A 26,137-nucleotide genomic window follows, 5' to 3' on the forward strand; every position below is an offset into this window, starting at 1 on the left:
TGTGTCAGGGTTTAGCGTGGGTTCAGGACTGATCACCCTGGACTTGGGCATTTCACTTGGCTCAAAAATATATTAATATCTATAAGTTGTTCCTAGAGTATCTCTTAGGTTGAAATTAGAATGTGTCATGTAGAATTGGATCGTTCTGATATTCAGCAGTAAGTCAGTCTGTTTAACTTGGTTGTCATCTCCTATGCTGTTATCTTTTAAATGATTTGAGTTTTAACATATCTTATTACCGTAAGTTTGGTTACCTGTCTCTACCACTTGCTTGGATTAGTGGCTGTGAGTATGTGAGTTACCTTATTTGTCTCCCTACTGAGCATTATGTTAGTAGATGTTCTTCTGCCTTAAATATGAAAAGGTAGATGTGAGTTTATCTTTACCTTTACCTGAAGTGAGTTTATCTTTACCTTTAGTTTGAGTTTATCTCGTACCTTTACCTTGATGAGTTTATCTCTTATCTATATCTTGATTGAATGTATATCTTATCTTTATCTTGATTATTATAAAGTCCTAAGAATTTGTCCTTCTCTGTGCTTGTCGTGAGTAAAGAATTGGACCACGTCAATAGTACAGTTTAGGTATTACAGTTAGGATTTTTATTACCTTTTACCTTTTGTGCATACCCTCTACCACGAGTAGATGCGGGCTTGCCAGTATCTTTACCTTTTAGCATACCCTATACTATGCGTATAGTGCGCTTGCTAGTATCTTTACCTAGATTGTGTCTTCCTATCGCTACGAAAGCAAGTAGACGTTATGGATTATCTTTTACCTTGAGTTTTAGATGTTGTTGATATCCGGAACCATATCATATATGTTTAGGTTTGTAGTAATGTAGTTTTAACTGGTCCTAATGAATTAGTCCCTCATTGAATTCTGGGGTGATTAATAGAATTGTTCGCTCTAGTGTCAATGTTGGGTAAAGTTAATAGGATGCGTTTAGGTTAATTGTTGTTTATGGTTCTTAGTTATATTGTGTTGAGGGTTGTTAATACACACCTGTAATTTAGTTTTAATCATGGGTTTACTAACACTTGAGAATGTAGATAGTAAGTAGTGTTAAGAGTTAACTTACTCTATAAGGTTGTATAATTATATTTAGAATGTTAGTGATTAACGCGTAATTATTTGTTTTTCTCTATCTTTGGTTTTACTAAATTAAAGTAAATTATCTTGTTGAATAACTTATGTCAGTCAGTTACGTATGTCGGTTAGTTACACATCCCTTCTATGTTCTATACTTTCTGCAAGTACCATTAAAGATATCTCGCGTGGCCTCTATACTGTCTGTATGACTTCGTCCTGATTTTTGTTCTGTCTCCTCAGCAAATAGTATGGCTGTTGAGCCTACCAAAATTATGGTTTTATACCACAACGTTTCTCCTTTACCGTGTCCATCCTCAGGTTCGCCTGGCGTCAGTTAGTTCTGGAAAATAAAAAAAAAGGAAACTTGTAGAGTTTTCCTTTTTTTTGCTGGAGAAGAGGGAGAATGTAGCGATCACGCTACTAATTAAATTACTTTAATTAAAATTGGATTAAAATATACCCCTCTACAAAATCCTTGGGTGACGCCCGCGAAGATCCAACTACGATTTTTCGGTGGACAGGCGCGCCAATAGAAAGAAAATCGATGATTGTCGATTTCTAGTTTAGTTGGTCACGAACTCACAAAGAGGCAACACATCGTCATTACTTAGGTGACGGAGTTTGGGCAAAATTGGGAAAATATATAACTAAAAGACCTCGAACATCAGCCAATAACCCATACTAATAATAATCAAGCAGTAGTTATATCTGGAGACTTATTTACAAGAAAGGAAAAAGGTTATAATACCGCCGATGTGTTGCTTTGCTCAAGTGAGTATATTGATATATTTCTCTTTATTTCTTCATTATAAAATCAAATTCACCATCCTAGATATCTCGTTCGTTATCTGTAGATATTAATTTCAGTTAAGAAATAATTTAAATGTCACATTATAAGTTATATTACGGTAAGGATATTCGTTTCCATTTGCAAAGGAACAGTCAAGGCCATATGTTTTAGTGCTAAAGTTAAATTCCAATTTCTCATTAGACTTTTTGCTCTAGGGTTTTTTGAGGTAATAATATAAAAAAGTTTTAACGAATATCAGACATGTCATGCGCATGTCCCTGCCATGTCTGATTTGATGATTTGAGTTAGTTTCAGTTTGACATGACATATGTATACCTAACCTGAGTTTTTTTTGTTTTGGTTTCCAGTGCAGTGACCCTCTGCTGTCTACACATAGTGTTATAAATAATGTAATTAAATTGATAAAATTTATTTTAGATTCCGTCCCGTAGCTACTTGTCACATAGACACTTAGCCTAGTCAATTTATATAGATTGTATCATCATTTAATGTGCCATCATATAAATATGTGCCAGTTACTGTAAGCAGCTAGGGTATGGGTTACCCCTAGAGTTACTTTTGATTGGATTGGATAGTACCTATTTCACAACATCCAGGATTGGATTTATCACCACAGCAGCCCACTAGTTTTTGCCGTGCCAAGAGGAAATTCATTCCTATCTGGACCTTTTTAAATAGGACTTGTGGTTAAGATAAGTTGTTTAATCTTATTATTTACATATTTTGGGTACTCTATAGTTGCTTGCACTGTAAACTTCTTGTATGCATACAATTGAGGTAAACTAGGTACATATTTCTTGATAGATAGGTTTTAGGTCGTTGGTTTTTTTTTTTGATTTAATATAAGTAGTAGTTTCCAATAAATAAAATTAGGTCTTGTTCAATAATCATTATAAATAATAATTGTAGCTTAAAAATTTGATAGGGAAGGGGTCGTTAAAGGTTTGTCGCGGATATACATTGTATATAAAGAGTAACTGACCAACTCATTTATACAACTCATTTATATCACTCATTTATATAACTCATTTATATAACTCATTTATATAACTCATTATATATTTACTTATTAGTGTTTTTGCTAGGTGAGATCTTTATTATTTTTGGTAACCGTAGCGTTCTTGTTGTGGATCTCACTCTAGCGTAGTTCAATTTAGGAAATAATTACTAACTTTTTAGTTGTAAGGACTTAGTGCTATTCTGACGGACTTTTGCTTTGGATTTTGATTTTAATACCTTTGCTTGGCCAGTGATAGTGGATAATTGCTTGTTAAGTGGCCTTTGCGGTCCTATTTGATCTTTTCCCCATCCACTATCACTGTTATTACGTTGCGTTATATGTAAAGTGTTAACATTTAATATTTATTATTAATATATTTGTATGTATTAAGGTTGGTGTTTTATTTCAGTCTGTATTACCAGTATATAACATAGCAAGACAAGATCAGTATTTAGTATTTTGTATTTCAGGTGGTTGTAACCAGTGTCATAGAGTTCCCGTTGTTCGTTACTTCAAAATCTCGAACCTGTCCAACTTCTTGGTTCTGAGAGCCGAGTTGTTCGTTCGAGTTGGCGCCCTTTTTTCTTCTTCTTTCTTTGTTGTAACTCGATATTATTTTATCTCTAGCATTCTTATCTATTTTCCTTCCATTTTTGTATTAATAGTCTCATTTTCTTCCTAGTTACTATCATTTCATTACCAAATTTTCTTCTCATATCTCCAAAGCCAATATTCGGTATATTGAAGCTAGCCCGAATACTCACTTGAGATTTAGTGTCTCTCTGCCCTTTAAATTTTTTTTCCTGAGCTAAGCCCCTCTTCTTGTCGTCTTAAATCTCTTATCATTTATTTTACCCATCTTTATTCAGTTCTTCTCTTCAAAAATCTCTATACCCAGAGTATAGAGGTTTCAAACTACAAAACTTTTTACATCTTCTCTCCCATTTTTTTTTCTTAGTCGATGGAAGAGAGTGAGAATAAATTAAAACTTTTTCGAAAACTTGTTGCCTGGCAATAGACACAAGAACCCGCAGGGCTCGAGTGACTATTTCCGAATGGCAACACGTTTGAGAAAAAAACTGGAACATAATTAAGTATTCTTACTATCGTGTGATATTCGCAAGATTATTTTTTAATAGGTACTCAGATACAAAATTCAAGTCTTTATAAATAAACATTCAGTGACATTTATCACAATTAATGTTTTACAACTTGTCAACCAGCTCATACTTGGAGAGTATGAGCTGGTTTAGAAAATATTCAGACGAAGATATCAATAAAATATTAGTTAAAATTATTTAAAAATACAGTTTTATTCATGAAATAATCTTAACGATTTCCACTCCATCGCTTAAAATTGCCGATTTGTATTTCCCTCATGACAATTTGACATTAAATGCAGAAATAAAAGTTTATTTTGGTTAATTTTCTTAAATGTGACAGTTGTCAAAACTGTAAGACCCGTTGTAATTAAACCTACACACAATATTTAAAAATTATTCTCAGTATAATGATTAAGTCGAATATTCCCAGTATAATAATAATCTGATTGGACAGAATTAAACACGTTATAAAAAGTCTTACTACAAGATTGTAAATTAAAATCATTAATAAATAATAATAATCTCTTAAGTTTTTCTTTTTGTAGGTTTCTATTGGTCAAAAATCTATGAATGAAAGAATCTGATGAATGTAATTATTATTAATTTTATATATTATGAGTTCTTAACTTTCTGGTTGCAATTATATAAATATTTTCTAGTGATTAACAGCAAAAACATCAACAATTATTTCAAAAGTCGGTTCTGCTTGCTTGTATCCCACATGAGAAACTATGAGCACACCGGGACTTTTAAGTCAGGCAATGACTTTTCGCTGATAACCATTTCACTAATTTTCGGTGATAATTAGAGGTAATTAGACTTGCGTTTTTTATCCGCTCGTGTGACGTTACTACCGACGAATTTCATTCAATAACGGTTAGACAATGATGGAGCTCTTATTTATATGTGTGTATGTGTGTTTTTATAGAAGTGTTGGAAATACACTTACGTATCATCACGAATAGATGTACTGCTTGGTATGCCGGACTTGTATGTTACAATACCGACTAAAACTCTTCCCCTGTTCTTCTGTTTCTCCCACGGAACTATCGTTAGCATAAGAACAGAACAAGTAGGCCGAGGTGGAGGTGTAGGTCGCGGTGGATGCTACTAGTTAAGTCGCGGTCGATGTCGACAGCACATAGCAAGGAGGTCACCTGCGCTGTCAGTCGAGCTAGAACCACTATCAAGTGAAGTAATTTAATGAAATTTGAATGACAAAAAGACTGTGCTTTTGCAATGTTGTGTCAGTCAAGTGATGATAGTGATGAAAGGTCAGCTGTAAATAATCAGATCCTCCTTCATATTTCAAAAATTTACTGAATTTAATTACTTTCGAAATTCAAAAATAAACTGAATACAAAAAAGGGATTATATAAAAAGTATCAACTCAGATAGAGCAGGTAATGACAACTTGTCTTCAAACGGACCAATCACAGGGAAGCATCCTTGTAGGCTGCGCAGTAGACATCCATGTAAAACAAACTCATTTTATTTTCAAAAGCATCGATGTAAACCTCCTGGATGGCATCGCGCTAAACCTCCACCGCGGCTTACCTGCTCTGTTCTCTTCCATTCACTACAATGTGTTTGTTTTACATGGATGTCGACATCGACCGCGACCTCCACCTCCACCTCCACCGCGACCCACTTGTTCTGTTCTTACCCTAAGGCATTATTTAACGAGGTGAAAATCTAGCCCTTAGCGAAAGGTCACACGGGCGATAATTTACGGCGCCGTGAGAACAGTAAACCTGACAAGACATTTGACTAACCAATTGTAGATGAAATAGGGAGTTAGTCAACCAATGCCTCGTGTTTACTGCTCTTACAGCGCCGTAAATTATCGCTTATGTGGCCTTTCGCTTACTCTTCCTTCATGCTGTTGAAGTAATTGCTTGTTTCTACTTTCAGCTCGATTGCATCCCACGCTGCATTCGATTAAACCATTTTACCTACTGAGATCTCTGGTCAGATTTTGTGTTTGACAATCATTTTCAGAGTATTGCGTAGAAAATTAAAACGATGACACACGAAGAATACGTGCTAAGCGTCTTCACTTACCTCGAAGCAGGACGGGCACTCTAGACTCTAGAGCATCATCATGTCTAAAGCGATGAAGATATGTTTGAAAATAGCCATGCCCTGAGAGCATCAGCGTCAGATAGGTAGTATTTTATGTTTTGCCCTTCACTTCTTCAGTTAAGTTCATCAAGACACAATGTAGTTTTAGTTAACTCTCTTTGCCGATAAAGGGTCTTCCGTTCTTCAGCTAGCACTCCAATGGGTAGCATCTCAGCTATGACGTATATTGCGTCCTCAGATACTGTGCGGAATGCGCTGGCAACTCTCAAGGCGCTTAGACGATATACTTATGCGACTAGGGATTGCAATCCAGCATCATTTTCAATCCAGCTGGACTTTGCAAGATTGGCATGAATCCAGCTGGATCCAGCGCGGATCCAGCAAAATGTGGAATCAAAATAAAAACACGTTTTATTTTTTTTGTCTATGCTAAATTTCTAAACAATAGAAACATGAATTATTTAGTTTTATGGATACCTTAAAAACATGCCTTACCTACTTCGCACAGACTGTACCTGTACATATAGCCGGTTGCGGAGAAAGCCCTTCCGGCCTCTGTGCTGGTCAGTTTTAACGTCATCAAATAGTCATAGACCATTGACAAACGATCGCCTTTCCCTCCTTCGGGCTCATAAACCGCCATATCCTTTTCCAAAATCTTTTCGTAATCTTTTTGAGAATCAGTTTTTTGGCTATAAATGTTTTCTCTTTATTGTTTCAATTTATTCTCAAGTTCTTGTTCCAAAGTAAAATTCACAGGCTCGGGATTAGTTGGCCCATCTTCTTCCATTACCTCTTGCACTGGTTCCACAGTTACTTGTTTATTTATACGAATCAACAAACTTTTCATCTCTTGTCGCATTGCATTCTTTTTCGGCATGGGAAAGTAACCAGGATTGTTTAATCCTTCGTCATACTTTTTTTGATTTTGTAAATACACTAATGTATCTGTAATATCATAGAGACGCCGTTCCGTGATTCTTTTGCGGAGTGCTTCCGATAGATCGGCATTAAGGCTAAAGTCCTGGCTATTTAGTTTGTCTAAGACAAATTTCATGGTTGTGTCGCCCGTTACCAAAGTGGACTCTATTCTGTAAAGAGCTTCTACAGCCGGTTAAAAGTGACGATTAACTCATTGATTATCGACCACTCGCCTGCAGAGAATTTTATCGCAGAATCAATGTATATCAACGCTTTATCGATGCAAACTTTTAAGCTGTATAAACTTTCCAGCATACTGAGCTACTGCCAGCGCGATATAATGGCAAGTTGCTGACTCACGGCTTTGAATAAAGAGGCTAATGAAGACCTTAAGTAACTTATTTCGAATTTGACACGTATGCGACCTTCCTCCGTGATTCCTGGGTTCTGAGGGTGTCAGCCCAAATGGATATTGCGTTTGTTAATACTGACGTGTCTATACTGACGACAGTAATAATAACAGTAGTACTAAGTCTTAATCTTAACTTTTAAATAGTGGAAAAATTAATTTAAGAACACAATAGCTAAATAGTTTTCAAAAGCTGCAGGTAATTTTCATGTCAATAACAGTTGATAAATAATGTATTATATTGTAGTGGAATAAAATGTAACAGTAACTGAATATTCTTAGAAACAATCCAGCTCTGAATAATAATTTTAGAGCTGGACACAATGCCACAAATCGAGCTAAGGTGGCAGAAGAGAGAACTGAGGTTCTGAATGTTCCGAGTTCCAAAAAATACAAAATAAATGGAAGCAGACCACAAATGAAGTGAGCAGACGATCTAACCAAGTGGTTGCTCAGAGCACAAGAAAACACATAAAAAACAGTAAAATATAGTAGAATGGAAAATAATTTTAGTTCATTGTACAACACACTGTCAATTATTTATATTTCGGAATAGTTATTTTCCTAACAAGTGCAGAAAGTCATTCTTTTCCGCACGCGACTGCAGTTTGCCGAACGACGCGAAGCGGGAGTTCGGCAAGCAGTCGAGTGCGGAAAAGAGACTTTCTGCAAGAGTTAGGAACAATATTTTTTCTAAGAGTCTTTAAAAAATTACCAAATCTTAATCAATTAATTTAATCAATATGAAAATACATACACAAATTAATTCTTTGACAAGGTTGTCAAAACCAAACTTTCAATATAATTACTTAGCATGACGACGATCTTGGTTTCCATGACGATGATTCAAAACGACTGTTATTGTCTACCGATTTGACTTTCGAATATTATGTCAAAATAATTTTATTTCATCGAATTGTCGCGTTAATTTCATTAAAACAGTAACACAATAAGATATATTTGAAATAAATTAGTAAATAATGTCTAATTACTTTAAGGCCATATTAACATATCTAAATTAACACGCTTGCGTAAAAGTAAAAAACGCGCGCGGAAAAGTAACACGCGTGCGGAAAAGTAAAACGCGTGCGGAAAAGTAACACGCGTACGGAAAAGTAACACGCGTGCGGAAAAGTGAAACTTTCTAAACTAAAATGCGTGCGCGAAAGTAGACATTTTTGCACGCTCGTAGAAAAAACATATTTCGGTTTAATTTCTAAAATAATTTTAATTTAATAGTATATTATTCATAGTCCAGAAAGCCACTGCGCATCCACTAGGAAAAATATTCTAATTCGGATTTTTTGCACAATCTTACTTAAAAAGGACCCCTTCTAACAAATTTGCATGTTGCCAGGACCAAAAGTTGGTCAAACATTTTTTAAACGTTTTTTTTTTGTTTTTTTCCTAAAATTATTTTTTTTTGCATGGAACAAATTTTTTTTAGGTTTTTTGGATAATTCCAAACAGAAAAGGTCTTTAATGACTTTTCTCTAAAGTTGATAGTTTTTGACATATAAGCGATTAAAAATTGAAAAATTGCCAAATCGGCCATTTTTAACCCTCAAAAACTATGTGAAAAACTGAAAATTTGAACGTTGCCAAGGTAAGTAGATATTCTTTAAACATCGATTGATGAAATGCCGAAGAGTTTTTTGCAATACAATATTCAAAACTTCTTTGTTTTTTAATTGCTAATCAAGAGTGCGCGACACTATTTTCCACCGTTGCATGTGTATACAATACAATATTCAAAACTTCTTTGTTTTTTAATTGCTAATCAAGAGTGCGCGACACTATTTTCCACCGTTGCATGTGTATACAGTTATGGTGCAAATGAAAGAAATAAATTAGTTATTTCGTAAACCGGCGACTTTAAGGAAAAATCCCGAAACAGGTCGATTTTTATTTTTAAGTTATGATATTGTGGCATATATGGTATACTAGTGACGTCATCCATCTGGGCGTGATGACGTAATCGATGATATTTTAAATGAGAATAGGGGTCGTGTGCTAGCTCATTTGAAAGGTTCTTTAATTCTCTATTCAGTAATATAAACATTTACATAATTATTTATACAGGGTGTCCAATAATTTAATTTTTGTCAATTTGTCAAATAATTTAATTTAATAAAAATTTTTTGGACACCCTGTATAAGTAATTATGTAAATGTTTATATTACTGAATAGAGAATTGAAAAACCTTTCAAATGAGCTGTCACATGACCCCTATTCTCATTAAAAAAAATCATCGATTACGTCATCACGCCCAGATGGATGACGTCACTAGTATACCATATATGCCACAATATCATAATTTAAAAATAAAAATCGACTTGTTTCGGGATTTTTCTTTAAAGTCGCCGGTTTACGAAATAACTAATTTATTTCTTTCATTTGCACCATACTGTGTATACATGCAACGCAACGGTGGAAAATAGTGTCGCGCACGCCTGATTAGCAATTAAAAAGCAAAGGAGTTTTGAATATTGTATTGCAAAAAACTCTTCGGCATTTTATCAATCGATGTTTAAAGAATATCTACTTACCTTGGCAACATTCAAATTTTCAGTTTTTCACATAGTTTTTGAGGCTTAAACATGGCCGATTTGGCAATTTTTCAATTTTTAATCGCTTATATGTCAAAAACTATTAACTTTAGAGAAAAGCCACTAAAGACCTTTTCTGTTTGGAATGATCCAAAAAACCTAAAAGAAATTTGTTGCATGCAAAAAAAATAATTTTAGGAAAAAAAAAAGATTTAAAAAAATGTTTGACCAATTTTGGTCCTAACAACATGCAAATTTGTTAAAAGGGGTCCTTTTTGAGTAAGATTGTGCAAAAAATCCGAATTAGAATATTTTTCCTAGAGGATGCGCAGTGGCTTTCTGGACTATCAACAAGCATGTAATGATTGCTATTAAGTACTGACGATGATGAAGTTTAGTTACTAACGTAATTTATCAGAGCTATATGTTGAAGCCATTACATGCGAGTAGAAGACTATACTTTTTCTACGACCTTTTTTACTTTAATTAGTAGAAAAATATAATTATCAGCTAGTCTCAATTAAAATTATAATTTACAAAAATAAATGTTGTTTACCAATAATACGCGGCTGAATAATTGGTTGCCTACTATTAGTAGACGTATTCGCTATGTGCATGTACTTGGAAGAGATACGAGAAACGATCGTGTGCGTGAGGTTTGGGGAAAATGGAACTTCGCAAACGCTGTCTTGTGCATTGTAAAAATACAACAAGAAATAGTCAACTCAAGGTCTATTCGTTTCCGAAAAATTATAAGTACAAACTAATGCAAAGAGGAAAGTGGAATTCTATTATAATAAAGTAAGTAACACAACCTAAATTTTGCATTCTGAATATTGCTCCATAGGCACAAACTATAGATATTATGATATGCAATAATTATTAAAGTGAATTTAATTAATTCATTGTATCTCACTGTAAATAAATATGAATGCAATTGGAATCTTAAATGTTTACATTTATGATCAACATTGTATGTTGACGTTTCTGTAAACATTGTTTATGTTTACCTTTTAATAACCTCAATCTTAAATGTTCAAATGATGAAATTTAAACGTAAAAAATATACTGGCCCATTGTTACAGTTAAAAATCCTTTAACACTATTTCGAAGGTAACTTTTGATATGAATTAAAATTTATTGTATTAATTAAACAAGTTTAAGTCATTTTATTTGCAATTTATATACGACTAATATATTAAAAGTGGCATGCACCACTTGAACCTAATTTCAACCCGTGAGTAATGAACAATTACTCACGGTAAAGTAATGGGTATTATTAACTACTCAAAAATAGTGAATAATGAGCATGTTATTAAACGGTCGTAGAAAAATTTATTGTGCGTCTTCATCGATATTGACCGATATTGACGTAGAATGTTGTCAAATAGAATAGAAGTGTACATCGATTCAAAAATGTAGAACGTTGTGTATTACGCCTGTTTATTATTCTCTATTATTTAAAGATCAGGTTTCCTGATGATCTGTTTTCTTGACATCTCTATGGTATTTTGCTGGTGTAAAATTTAAAAGTTTAAATTTACAAGAAAGACCTGTGTTGCCCTTTCATGTCCTCAAAGTTCTAAAATTATAGAATTTTTTATAATTCAAGTAAAACTCAGCTAAGTTAAAGAAAACTATAATAGTAACTTCCACAACAAGTAGGATATTAGAGATCACAGAAAAAATGAAGGATTTGTAAAGGATGCCTCAAATTAAATCTCGGCGAATGAATGGAATATTGGAATTAAAAAAAATATCTTTATGCATCCATGTTCGATCGTGACTTCCGGTGAAGGTATTCATATAACAAACACCACATAACATCCGTTATATGTTCTATTCGATACCTCGTCAGCTGCTTTTGCTTTTTGAATAAATAGTATTCTGCATGTTGTCGCATATTTTTTGCTTCAATCGTATTAAAATATTCAAGTATTCCAAAGGGAAGACAATTAGCAAAAGTATTTCATAAGTTTTTAACAGAAGGAAGCTTAATGAAACGTATGATACAATCAAGTTTTTTTCTGATAATGACTTCTGGTAATGGTAATGGTCAACGGAAAGTAATTTACTGGCTGTGGGTAAAGAAAGACACAAGTAAATATTTCATAATCGGGTTTTAAAATTGTTGACTTGTGGCATGTTTAAGTTAAATGTTAAGGTATGTATACGTACCTTTATGTCTATAAAGGATTAGCCACAGTTTGGTTGTACTAAAAGTGACATATTTTACCTAAAAAATAATTAAAACGATCGAAAACATCTACCAGCACAACACAATAAAAGTAAAAGTAGAAGATGCACTAACTGACTCAATTGAACTAGCAATGGGATTCCCTGAGTCCTTTATTGTTCAACTTGCATCATTTATAAAATAATAGAAAAGTGAGAACTAAGAAAGAATACCGATGTCATACTAATCTCTCAAACTTCTTCAGGTTCCTTCCCCTACCGGAGGTTGGAAATCATCATCGCTATTTTAATTTTATTGGCCGCACTTCCGAATAATTCTAATGAACTGCAACCGAACCACTCTCTCAAATTTCTTAGCCAGGATATTTTGCGTCGTCCTGGGTTTCTCTTCCCTTGTATCTTCCCTTGCATAATTAACATAAGTAATACGTACTTCTCGCCCCTCATTATATGACCCAGATATTGAATCTGTCTAATTTTAACAGTTTTTATGACTTCACATTCTTTCTTCATTCTTTGTAACACCTCTATATTAGTTACTTTTTCAGTCCACGATATTCTGTGGATTCTCCTGTAGCACCGCATCTCAAAGGAGTTTAATTTTTTGATTTCAGACTGTTTTACTGTCCACGCTTCCATGCCGTATAGTAAAGTAAATAATAGTTCTCTCAAACTAAAAATGGTTTACAAGGTAAGCTGCACCAATTTAATATGACCGCCAGAAAATTTAACATGTTAATTTCCCCAAAAAAGACAAAATGCATGGTAATAACAGCAAATCCAATAAGATCTAAATTGGAGCTGGAGGGTCAGATAATATGTATAACAAGTGATGGAGTTTAAATATCTAGGCATCACACTATCTACCTACGGAATGCTCGCAATATAAGTGGAAGATCGGAAAAAAAATGAAAGGCAGAATTTACACAGTCATCAGATCAATAATGACATAAGCGGTAGAAACACGACCTGACTCCAAAAAGATGGCTCGAAACAGCGGAATAAGCCGAACGACAACAAATCAAGTAGTAAGGACGGTGAGAGACGGTTCCCCAATAGGAAGACGATCAGTGGGAGAACCACGAAAACGATGGAATGACAACTTAATGAAGGCACTTTGAAAAAACAGACAGAGTCATGTCTACACAAAAAAAGAAGAAAAAAACTAAAAAATATTTGACGTTTCCGTTTCCACTCCGGAACACCGATTTCCGGAAATCCGGAAATTTTCGTTTTAAATAAGCACTATAAATTATTTTATTTAATAGGAGAAGTTGGGATATGTTACCAGTATTAAGAAAAAAAATTGGTTAAAAAATATTTAATAATTTGTAAGATATTTAATTCTTCGTCTCGAGTTGATTCAATTCAGTCTACTTGCAATAGCCTCTTCGATAAAGGGTAGAGACCCAGAAACACTGTGTCAGAGGATGGCAAGAGACTCGAATTGAATCAAAACGAAAACGATTATTTTCTTTTTCTTTTTCATGCTTTACTCGGTTTAGAGTACAAAATGACCAAGTGTTCTTAAGGTATTCTGAGACGCATTGTTGGAGAAGCTCCTCCTAGCGGCGCCGCTTGATACTATCGTATCTCGGTTAACAGAATCCTGACTCTTGGTCGAAATTTATTTTATTTATTTTGTCATTCCCCGTTAGAGGACAGTCTAACCACAATATACTGCAGATATTTTAATAGATGCAGTTCTTCTTCGTCTCGAGTTGATTCAATTCAGTCTACTTGCAATAGCCTCTTCGATAAAGGGTAGAGACCCAGAAACACTGTGTCAGAGGATGGCAAGAGACTCGAATTGAATCAAAACGAAAACGATTATTTTCTTTATATTTAATTTGTTTATTAAATGTTACTATATTTTCAATTGCAAAAATGTGTGTTACCAAAAGAATAAAAATCTGTGTAAAATTTCACTACTTTTATTTTTATTCAAATTTCAATTTAATTCCCTTCTAAAATGACATTTAAAAATTGTTCTTATTTGTTTATAATTTGTTTTTTTAATAACGTCACGGGGATTAAACACTTTGAAATGTTGTTCCGATAATCGGGTTCCTAGGAATTTTTCACTAATTAACAAATTTTTTTTGGCGTTTTTTCTTCTTTTTTTTTACAGTAAAAGATATACATTTGCTTGTAGAGGGTTTCATTAAAAATCTCCAATTTTTGAGTTGTAGATTCTAGATCTCAAAATATTAAGATTTCTCCAAAATCACTTAAATAACATATGGCTCCTTATTACACGGTGTTTTGTGTACTTTAAAGTAATATTTTTGGTCAGTATTTTAAAACTATTCGACGTATCCTTTTCATACTTGGTAGAAAGTGTAAGTACTATACACCCTATGAAATTATGTTAAATACAAGTTTCCGGCTATTACCAGAGGCGTACGACAGGGGACAGTAAATAATCGACCCTTCCCCAATTCTACGTCACTGGTGAAAGTGGTCACATTTTAGCATAAAGTCATTTATTTTCGAGATATCTGAAGTTAAACATGCAACGGCACAGTTATTTAGCTATTTTGATTAATGTATTGTGCCGCTTAATTTTTAGTTTCAAATTTCTCGAAAACTAATAATTTTATCGTTAAGAATGAATAATATACTCTTTAGTCTTAACGATAAAATCATTATCTTTCGAGATATTTGAAATTAAAAATTAAGCGGCACAAAACATTAATCAAAACAACTGTGCAGTTACAATTTTTAACTTCAAATATTTCGAAAATGAATGATTCTATCAGTACGAGTGAATAGTATGTTATTTACATAGAGAGTATTGGAGAATCCAAAAATTGCCCTAAAATGGCAATTTCGCTAGTGACGTAGAATTTGAAAAGGGTCAACCATTTGCTTTCCCCTGTCGTACGCCTCTGGTAATAGCTGAAATCTTGTTTTTAACATAATTTCATAGGGTGTAATATCTACACTTTCTACCAAGTATAAAAAGAATACGTCAAATAGTTTTAAAATACTTAGCAATAATAATTTTTCAATTTTTAAATACCCCGTAACTCAATAAGCCGTTTTATTTAAGTGATTTTGGTTAAATCTTAATATTTTGAGGTCTAGAATCTACAACTCAGAGATTGGACATTCTTAATGAATCCCCCTCTATAATATAAGCAAAACTGTATCTTTTACTATAAGAAAAATAGAAGAAGAAAAAACGACAACAAAAATTTGTTAATTAGTGAAAAGTTCCCAGAAATCCGATTATCGGAACGGCCGTTTCAAAATATTTAATCCCCGTGACGTTATTAAAAAAACAGATTATAAACAAATTAGGACAATCTTCAAATGCCATTTTAGAGGGGAGTTAAATTAAAATTTGAATTTATCAATACATTTATGGAAAACATACATAAAAATAAAAGTAATGATATTTTACACATATTTATATTCCTTTGGTAACAACCGCGTTTTTGCAATTGAAAATATAGTAACATTTAATAAATAAAGTAAATATCTCATAAATTATTAAATATTTTTTAACCTATTTTTTTATTAATACTGGTAAATTACCGCAACTTCTTCTATTAAATAAAATAATTTATATTGCTTATTTAAAACGCAAATAATACTTCTTTGCAAATTCGATTTTTAAATATTATATACAGGGTGTCCCGAAAAGAATGGTTATAAATTATACCACACATTCTGGGGTCAAAAATAGTTCGATTGAACCTAACTTACCTTAGTACAAATGTGCTCACAAAAAAAGTTACAGCCCTTTGAAGTTACAAAATGAAAATCGATTTCTTTCAATATATCGAAAACTATTAGGGTCGGTTTCACCAACAAAAAATAAATCAGTGAATAGTTATTCGTCGAATAAGATTTATTAGTCGATTAAATTTTATTTCGTTTCAATAACTATTTGTAATCCACAGTTAGTTATTCGTCAAATAAGTTCAAAGTATAATGATTTTCCACAGACTGTACTCGTTGACACAAGCGAATGGCAGTTCTTCTTCCTCATATTAGTTTGTTGGCCTCCACCTCTTCGGTGTTTTGCCAAGCAGATTGCATTATTTTCGACTGTAATCCCACCACGTGACCTCTGGTTGGCACATAAACTAACAAAGAGGTTATGTTTGTAGGTATCTATTTTTCAATGATTTTTCATTGTTTATAATCATCGTATTTTGTCTATTTTGGATTCATTTGGATTTCGTTTCCTGTTTTTGTGCACTTTATAAACTTAACCACAATGCAAAATGATTATTTAAGGAAATTATTATTGGAAACTTCAGATGTTGCGAGAAAGGTAGGCGAAATAATTTTTATTTCCTGTTCATTTTGCCCCGTTATTTATCAATAATGATGAATTTTGCAAGCAATAACATTATTTCTTTTATTGTTTTAGATATTTATTGAAGCTGAAAATAATTGGGGATTTAGATCCATACGCAATTCAGTCAGAATTGGATTTTACAGTTAAGTGCAGTCCATCAAGTTACTATTATAGATATTTATACATATTTGGTGGAGTCTCACAGTTGCTACTCTAAGCAGCAGATGAAAGCATACAAAAGCCTTCAGGCACATAAATATTTTACAGCTGGATTTGTTTTGAATGGAGTAAAAATTGTTAATGATTTCCTGATTTCCATATTATTGTAGGAAAGGTATGCCTTTATTTTATTTATTCACCATTAAGAAATATATGGATAACAGTATTAGTGTCTTTTGGATAAATTGGTTCTAAATATTAGATTTATTTACGTTTATATATCTGTATGAGACCAGACATATCGTCGTCCTAATCTGTAAACTGCGAACTCCATAATTCTCTGAAAATGATTTATTACTGCCATCTATTTGAATTACTGTCATGATTGTTCTAAAATTATATTGTATGAATGTCTGATTTTAAATAAAATATTCTCAATCATTGTAAAGAATGCAAATACTCTAATAAAAATAAATTTTTGTAGTTGAAAAATTTCCAAAAAAATAAAATATTTTTTTTAGGTGAAGCATTTCCAAAAAGCTAATGCTAAACGACTAAATGCTTGGGTGGGGTGATAGCCAGTTCTGATGACATAGCAAATGCACATTGTATGCATATGGCCGGTAATAGTAAAGTATGCCCAGGGCAAGACAGACGAAGAAGAACCCAATGCATGTACATATGTTACAGCTACATGGTTTGGAGATAGCAACATATGCATTCTCTGATGAAAAACTAATGAGTTTTGAAACTGTTCGGTCAGAGTGCTTGTTGCGCTCACTAAACGAACTGAAATATGAGATGGCTTTGGCATTGTGTTGCAGCGATATGAAAATGGTTATTCATTTTTAATTATAATGTACTTCTTCATCATGAGTAATTATGTATTGGTCTTTTAAATGTGTATTTATTTTTGTAATTAGTATCAACTTGTAATGATAATATACACTTATCGTTTAAGGTATGACTATGTTTAGACTCTAAAATAAATGTTTTAAAAATCGAATCCTGCCTCTTTCTGTTAGTAACTACCCATGGATATCACAAATTGTGCTTACTGATAGGTTTGTTTGTAGAACGATCAGCAACTCTTGCCAACCATCAGACACATGTGCATTCGTAGTCTATGAATGCTAACTATTAACTGCACAACGCTAACTGTTAACTTCTCATGCATCTGATGGTTGGCAGCAGTTGCTAATCGTTTGTGTCGTACTACGAACAAACCTATTAAGCCGAACTCAAACGACTCGTGTACTTGGCGAATAATCGTCACTTGCGTATACTGGCAATACTGTGTGAGTGGGTTACTAGTACAATTATTGTACTATTTGTCAAACACTAATAATAATAATGTTAATACTACTATTAATTGTCAAAGAATTGTTCTAGTAACCCTCCCAAAAGACATAGTAAGTAACGCAAGTAACGATTATTCGCCAAGTACACGAGTCGTTTGAGCCCGGCTTTAGGTCTGGATCCCGTGTACCAAAAAAATTGATTAATAGCAAGCTGAAAATTCGTTAATAGCTTAACGGTGTCCAGTTGGACAAACTTTGATGTACACGAGTCGTTTGAGCCCGGCTTTAGGTCTGGATCCCGTGTACCAAAAAAATTGATTAATAGCAAGCTGAAAATTCGTTAATAGCTTAACGGTGTCCAGTTGGACAAACTTTGATGTATTGTGACACTGGAACAGGGGTAGTTTTAATTGTGAAACAGTTTGGAAACTCAGATTTGGAACATCAGATTACGAAAACATCCCATATATTTTGTCAGACAGAACATCCAATTGATCTGTTACCCTGTCATTAAATTCTCGTGCAAAAATCAGACTGCTGTTACTCACCAACATGATTCCTGTAGTTTGACATGGTCTTCGTGTTCTACTCATTAAAATGCCTAGTTGGTGCAGGTTTTTCACCAGTCTGGTTTTTGCATGAGAATTTAATGAATTGGTAGCAAATCAATTGGAAGTTTTATCTGACAAATTACATAAACATTTTCGTAGTTTGACCTTTCAAATTTTTAACCTGTTCCACAGTTAAAACTTCCAGTGTTCCCATGCATCAAAGTTTGTGGGACTAGACACCGTTAAGCTATTAATAAATTTTCAGCTTGCTATTAATCAACTTTTTTTTGGTAGGAGGGATCCAGGTCTATATGGAATAAATAAATAACAAAACAAATTCCCTGTCAAAACTGCATTTATTTTAAATAGAATGAAAAACAAAATAATATTATTTTAACAAAATACGGGATACATGTTAAAATTTAGTATTAATAAAGTTTGTCACATTGGCCTAAAATTAATGTCACTAGTTACGTTAGTGTCACATATAAATAATTATTGTAATAATATTAATAAAAATCATAATTCCTAGCATGAGTGCGTCCTGTTTTTTGATAATTTAGTCAGGCGAGGAAACATAAATGAGTTTCTAATAGGGCTTTTCATCGATTGTCATTTGTTTCGAGCTCCTGTTAGATGTTGTATAATCCGTGTATAATATTACTATACAAGGATTATATGACATATGACAGAAGCTCAAAACAAATGACTGTGAATGAAAAGCCCTATAGAGGGAACACGGAAAAAATTAACATTATCCGATCAGCTCGACTTCCACAGTTCACTACTATACAAGTTACAGGCATGTTTTCAGCACTTAAAATCACCAAAAACGAAAAGTTTATAAAATAATTAATCTAATGAATGTCTTTAAATACTATATTAAGCTCAAAATCACGACAAAAAACAAATTAAAATTAACATTATTCTGATCAGTTGGACTTTCACAGTTCACTACTATAAAAGTCACAGGCATGTGTCAGCACTCAAAATCACCAAAAACGTAAAGTTTATAAAATAATTAATATATGAATGTCTTTATATACTATGTTAAGCTCAAAATCACGACAAAAAACAAATTAAAATTAACGTTATTCTGATCAGTTGGATTTGCACTATTAGTTCCTATACAAGTGACAGGCATGTTGTCAGCAGCACTCAAAATCATTTGATATAATTACGTTTACCTGTTATAAAACATTGTAGATAAATTCAAATTAAACTAATGAATTTTCTTTATTATTGATATTTAAAGTGAGGTTAGCTGTCAACTTATTCTAAGAATAAATATTTATCTGCCCGATATTGGACTAATAACTTATTTGGAGTTTATTCATAGAATAAGTCTTATTTGACGTTGGTGAAACGGAGATATGTCAGTTTTATTGGTCGAATAACTTTATTCATTGAATAGACCGCTATTTGTCGATGGTGAAACCGGCCCTTAGAGATTTTTTATTGAAAATAGACATGTATAATTCTTATGTCAGGAACATCTTAAAACAAAATTATAGTGAAATTTGTCCACCCCATAAAAAATTTATGGGGATTTTGTTCCCTTAAACCCCCCCAAACTTTTGTGTACATTCCAATTAATTCATTATTGTGGTACCATTAGTTAAACACAACGTTTTTAAAACTTTTTTGCCTCTTAGTATTTTTTCGATAAGCCAGTTTTTATTGAGATGCGGCTTCTTTTTCAATATATTTACGTAAAAATTTTATGGGGGTTTTGTTCCTTTAAACCCCCCTAATGTTTGTGTACGTTCCAATTAAACTATTATTGTGGTACCATTAGTTAAACACAGTGTTTTTAAAACTTTTGTCTCTTAGTCTTTTGTTCATAAGTCACCTTTTATCGAGATGTAGCTTCTTTTTCAAAATATACCTAAAAATGTAAATTATAAATAAATTTTCAGATTATTAACAGGTCTCTATAACCGTACTTAACCATATACAAATATGTGGTGGATTCGACAAATATTCAAAATATCTCGATAAACACTGGCTTATCGAAAAAGTAATAAGAGGCAAAAAAGTTTTAGAAATAATGTGTTTAACTAATAGTGCCACAATAATAATTTAATTGGAACGTACACAAAAGTTTGGGGGGGTTTAAGGGAACAAAACCCCCATAAAATTTGTATGGGGTGCACAAATTTTACTTAATTTTTTTTTAAAATATTGCTGTCGTAAAAATGCCACATGTCAATTTTCAATAAAAAATCTCTGAGAGTTTTCGATATATGAAAAAAAAATCGATTTTCATTTTGTAAATTCAAAGGGCTGTAACTTTTTTTGTGTGCACTATTGTATATAGGTAAGTGAGGTTCAATCAACCTATTTTTGACCCCAGAATCTGTGGCATAATTTATGACCAATCTTTTCGGGACACCCTGTATAATTACTTAAGTAAATAGGGGGTCAAATTTCACTTAATAAGTCTTAGGTAAAAGATTTGTCCTTCAGCTTTGTAGAAAAAAAAACCCTAAAGACCTTCATTAAAATGTAAATTACCTCAGCAGTTAAAAAAGTAAATATTGTGCAAAAACCCTTTTTAATTATTTAAACAATGATCCCCTCATAATATGATTTGGATACTTTTTTGAAAATATCTTTTGTATTCACCTAAACTTTGACATAAAATTTATTTCAACCTGTACGAATTTACATTTTGATTTACATGTAGTGTAATCTTATTTTTACTAGACTATTATTATATTTTAAAATTTTTACTTCTTTTTACCGTTTATTAATAAATAAATGCATCAAAAAACCACAGCTTTTGCCACTTTCAATGGTTTTTTAATAAACTAACTTAATCTAGGCAATGAAGCAGTAAAAAGTCCAAAACCAACAAAAGTTTTCAGTTGGATGAATCTCAATGAAACTTTTTGCATTCGATTCTTAGGAAACTCTTGAGAACAAAATTGATGAGATGATGACGAAATGAAAAGTGCATTAGTAAACAAGAAAATGCATTTCGAAGTGATGAAAAATGATACATTTGTAATTCGGACTCGGAGGTTTTTCGGGTCGCTGATCACGAATATTCTGACAGCGATGATCTCTAACAAACCTGGTGACCAGGACGGGCCTCTTCTCCTGGAGTTTTGTAAAAATTAGATACAAAATCAGTGTGCAAAGTTGTTAATCGGGGGTTTTTGGAGTGGCTGGTCATAAATATCATGACGGCGATGGTCTACGACAAACCTGGTGACCAGTATGATCACCGTCTCCTGTAGTTTTGTAGAAAATTCTTGATCCCAAAAACTTCCGAGTAACGTGTTTGTACTGATTGTGTATCGAATTTCTACAAAACTCCAGTAGATGAGGCCTGTCCTGGTCACCAACTGCGTCGGAGACCATCACCGTCGTGATATTTGTGACCAGCGACTTCAAAAGCCCCCGATTAAGACTTTGCACACTGATTTTGTATCTAATTTTCACCACCAGGTGCGTTAAAGATCATCGCTGATGGGATATTCGTGATCAGCATCCTCAAAACCCCCCGAGTGATGAATGAGTTTGCACTGATTTTGTATCGAATTTTCATAAAACTAGATGAGACACATTACGGGCACCAGGTGCCGTCATGATATTCGTGTTCAGCGAGCCCAAAAACTCTCGGGTAACAAAATTGATCTTTATTTATTGAATTTATTTTTCACCCGGGAGCAGTCGCGCTCACTTCTGTCACGTAAGTAGTCGCGCGTAGAGAAAAAAATCTCAGGATACGAATTTAAATGCGAATTTAAAAGAAATTTCTATTGTATAATATTTTTATTGACTTGTTACGTTAAAAATATCTATTTCTAACAATTTTAAAGCTAATTGGTTCTCACCAAAGCCGTAAATTTCACAAAAAAAAAATAAAAAAAACTTAAAAAGAATTTAAAAAATTCCCACGCATTACTACAATCTTCCTCGATGCACTTACGAGTAAAAAGTTATGTTACAAAATGTTTCATCAAGTTATCACGGAAGAGGATAAAATGTTAGATTTTTTGGCGCGACTGCTCCCGGGTTAAACCTTCCCAATTTTGGGGTAAAATCAGAATTTATCACATCCGTCAGCATAAACATTCTTTTGTTTATGCGACGATCCGATTCATTTTGAAGCATCCAGAATTATAACATAAATCTTTATTTTGAATTAAAATAACGCTTATTACGAAGAATTAGTACATAGGAAATTTAATACGGTATTAGATTAGTGCAAAACAGCTGACTTTAAGTTTAAAAAATTACTCACTTCACTAAAAATCATCAGACCTACATCAACAGAAAGTGCGTTTTTAACTTCAGCAACTTTCTGTACAAAAAAAGAGCCATCCTGAAAGATCAAACACTCAACAATTTGTTTTTTTAAAACACATTTCAATAATAAAAACAACGAAAATTCAGATTACACAAATTTATAATTTTTCTATTTTTAAAATTTTCTTTAAAATTTTTAATTTTCTTTTAAATTTTTCTTAACATTATTAATTTGTAATCAAATTTTTTATACTAATTGCATTGAAAAATTAGAACAAAAACAATTTCTTCTTTTTATTTTTAAATTTCCCGAGAAAAACAATTTCTCGATACCCGGGAAATCAAAAGGGGCCGGGAAAATGGAGTTTTAGGTCAAATTTTATTACAGGAAATTGCGACACAGCGCGGTAAATCAGGTAGCTGGGTAATTACTTGTGGTTTCTCAATATTTATTATCACTTGCATCTAAATTTTTAGGACACGAATATTATTCAGTTCAGTTGTATTTTATTTCTTGTTTGACGTCTTTTTTGTATATGGATAGTACATTTTCATACAGTACCCAATTTTTTCTCAAATTATTTACTATATATAGCTTGGAAAATGAACATTATGTTCTTTGTTAAAGAACAAATTGTCGATGACATACAAAAATTTATTGTGTTTACTTAATAGTCAAAAAATTCTAAAATTTTGGCAACATTTCAATTATAATTAGAGTCAACTGAAATATTTGTGGACTTCTCAAATATTTCATTCAAAAGCCATTCATTGTGCTGTATTGGATATGTGACCCTAAGTGACAGTCACTTACTGTCCCTTGTTGTTGCGTTTAGTAAATTTCAATTTCCGACTTATCATCGACTTATTTCGTATACTTTAAATGACGACGCACGGGTAAAGATTAAAGATTCCCGGACTCAACTGTACCTATTAGTGATGTAACGAATGTCATTTTTTTAACATTCGCGAATACGAATGCGAATGCGAATATCTGCGACTGACATTCGCGAATGCGGATGCGAATGCGAATGTCCAGTTTTTTTAATTTGTTTCTATTTTTGTAATGTTTCCTAAATTTTTAATGAAAAGTTAATTGATATTTAGTGTAAATCAATCTGAATCTTAAGCTTTATTACATAATACCAAATAATAAAACAAAGTAAAGGCTGATAATGTGATTATACAAGGTTAAGTTCTATCTATCTATTGCCCTTCATTTGTCCAAACTTGAACGTAGGCCTCCCCCTTACTTTTCCACTCTTCTCGGTTCAGTGCTAATGCTGTCGATCTGGTCGCTGCGTATCTCTTTAGGTCATTCGACCATCTCGTCTGTGGTCTGCCCCTTCCTCTTTTGTAGTCCCAAGGTCTCCAGTGAGTTATCGCTTCATTCCATCTTCCGTCTCTTTGTCTGCTATTGTGTCCTGCATATTTCCATTTGAGAGTAGCTGCATGTTTGAGGTTAAGTTACCTTTTCTTAATAAAAAAGATGATAAGTGAATAGATTTTGATTTTATTAACCTAATATTATCTTAAAATTATTTTTTTTCTGGTTTTCTTATTCGCAAAACATTCGCACAAATTTCGCGAATGCGGATGCGAATGCGAGTATGCAAAAACAAGCGAATATTCGCGAATGCGAATACGAATATTCGTTACATCACTAGTACCTATATTGACCTAACCTATAAAATGTATAAAAATTACTAGTAGTGTTATATTCAGATATTATTACCGCTTTAGAGATATAAATAGTACATTGTTTACCGGGTAGGAAAAGCTTAACATTCCTGGACGACTGTGAAGACTGCTAAGTCGAGGCGCAAGCCGAGACTTAGCAACACAGAGTCCAGGAATGTGGCTTTTCCTACGAGGTAAACATACTATTTTTCCGCAAATCGTTTAAAATTCGACAGATATTGATTGATTTTAAAAAAACGCGATAATTTTATTCCCAAATAAATGGTGCTTTGAAATTCCTAATAAAATTACTTGGGTTACTATGGAAACGTATTGAGGTTGAATTGTCAAACTTGACGCTTATAAATTTAATTGCTGGTGTTCTCGAAAGTAAAATGATAAGTGATGATGAAATTTCCATTCCTGGGACTCCTCCAGAGCTGGTTGAGGCAGTGAATACTGCTTCATTAGAATTATTGCCAAAGAAATCAAGAGAAAAGTACGAAAATGCATACAGACGTTTTATGGATTATCGCATGAGTAAAAATACGAGTTCTTTCTCAGAAAATGTTGTAATGGCATACTTCCTAGACCTTTGTTTAAAGATGAAATCTTCAACATTATGGGCCAATTATTCAATGCTGAAGTCAACCCTTGCACTTAAACACAATGTAGATATATCTACATACTCAAAACTTCGTTCTTTATTGAAACGGCAAGCTCAAGGTTATAGGGCAAAGAAATCTAAGATTTTAACGAAGGAAGAAATTGAAAAATTTATCCAGGAAGCTCCAGATAAAGAAAATTTAATGATTAAGGTAATTTACAAGGTTTTAATAGCAATGTGTTTTCTATCATTTATGTAGAACACTAACAACTGTACGGAAATATCATTTCCTTACAGTAAGGAAATGACATTTCCTTACAGTAAGGAAGTCCTGACTTTTTCTTCAAGAAATTTTGACAGGAATGTCAAAATTTCCTGGCGATTTGCGGAAAATGTATATTATGTTTATAAAATAAACAAATACATTAATTAATTATGGTATTTGATTTATGCCGCAACTATATTTATTTGGTGTCGAATATTCCTGTAAGATATTACATAAATGCAGTTTTTGTTTTTATTTGATTCGGAGTTGGACCACCATCTCCATATAGGTATTTCAGCATCTATAAGTCCTCAGTGAAGCTATGCAGTCACAACTCTGAAACAAATATCAATAATCCTGCCCATGGTACAAAGTTGTACCATGAATCCTGCCTATTTAAGGGAAAACATAGCGATGCAATGTTTCCACTTTTTGAGACGCAAAACAGCGACATCTCTCGTAATACGAAGAAGACGAAAAGCCCTAGATACAAAGTTTGCTACTATTTTTTTAAATTATTCGTTAAAGCGAAGATTTTGTAGTGTATAGTGTATAATATGGATATTTCAAAAGGATTCATTGAGAAGTTTTTAGACCATTCAATATTTGTTTATCACAAATTTGCAATAATTGAAATTTTGGCAACACTAAAAGAAAAAATGGTAAAATTAAAAAGAGTATTTTAGTATCTATTGTCCAAAACAATTTTGGTTAATATATTAGTTACTCAGAAATAATTTCTTCTAAATATAATAAAATATAAACCTTTTTATGTAAATGGCAATAAACAAAATATACAATTGTGATTGTGAACAGATTCACATAAAACTGAA

General features: G+C 32.8%; 1 protein-coding gene and 1 long non-coding RNA gene across 3 annotated transcripts in view; one reads left to right on the top strand and one right to left on the bottom strand.

Annotated features, from left to right (window-relative positions):
- The window catches only part of LOC114329229 (uncharacterized), a 1,335,969-nt gene that overhangs the window by 336,897 nt on the left and 972,935 nt on the right, over window positions 1–26,137 (bottom strand). The gene's annotated exons all lie outside the window — the stretch shown is intronic.
- Window positions 16,247–17,646, top strand: LOC126878995 (uncharacterized). The gene is made up of 3 exons (XR_007695927.1): window positions 16,247–16,454; window positions 16,554–16,815; window positions 17,162–17,646. It is a non-coding gene; the product is annotated as an uncharacterized LOC126878995 (long non-coding RNA).

This window comes from Diabrotica virgifera, chromosome 1 (genome assembly GCF_917563875.1).
Source record: "Diabrotica virgifera virgifera chromosome 1, PGI_DIABVI_V3a".
NCBI lineage: Eukaryota > Metazoa > Arthropoda > Insecta > Coleoptera > Chrysomelidae > Diabrotica > Diabrotica virgifera.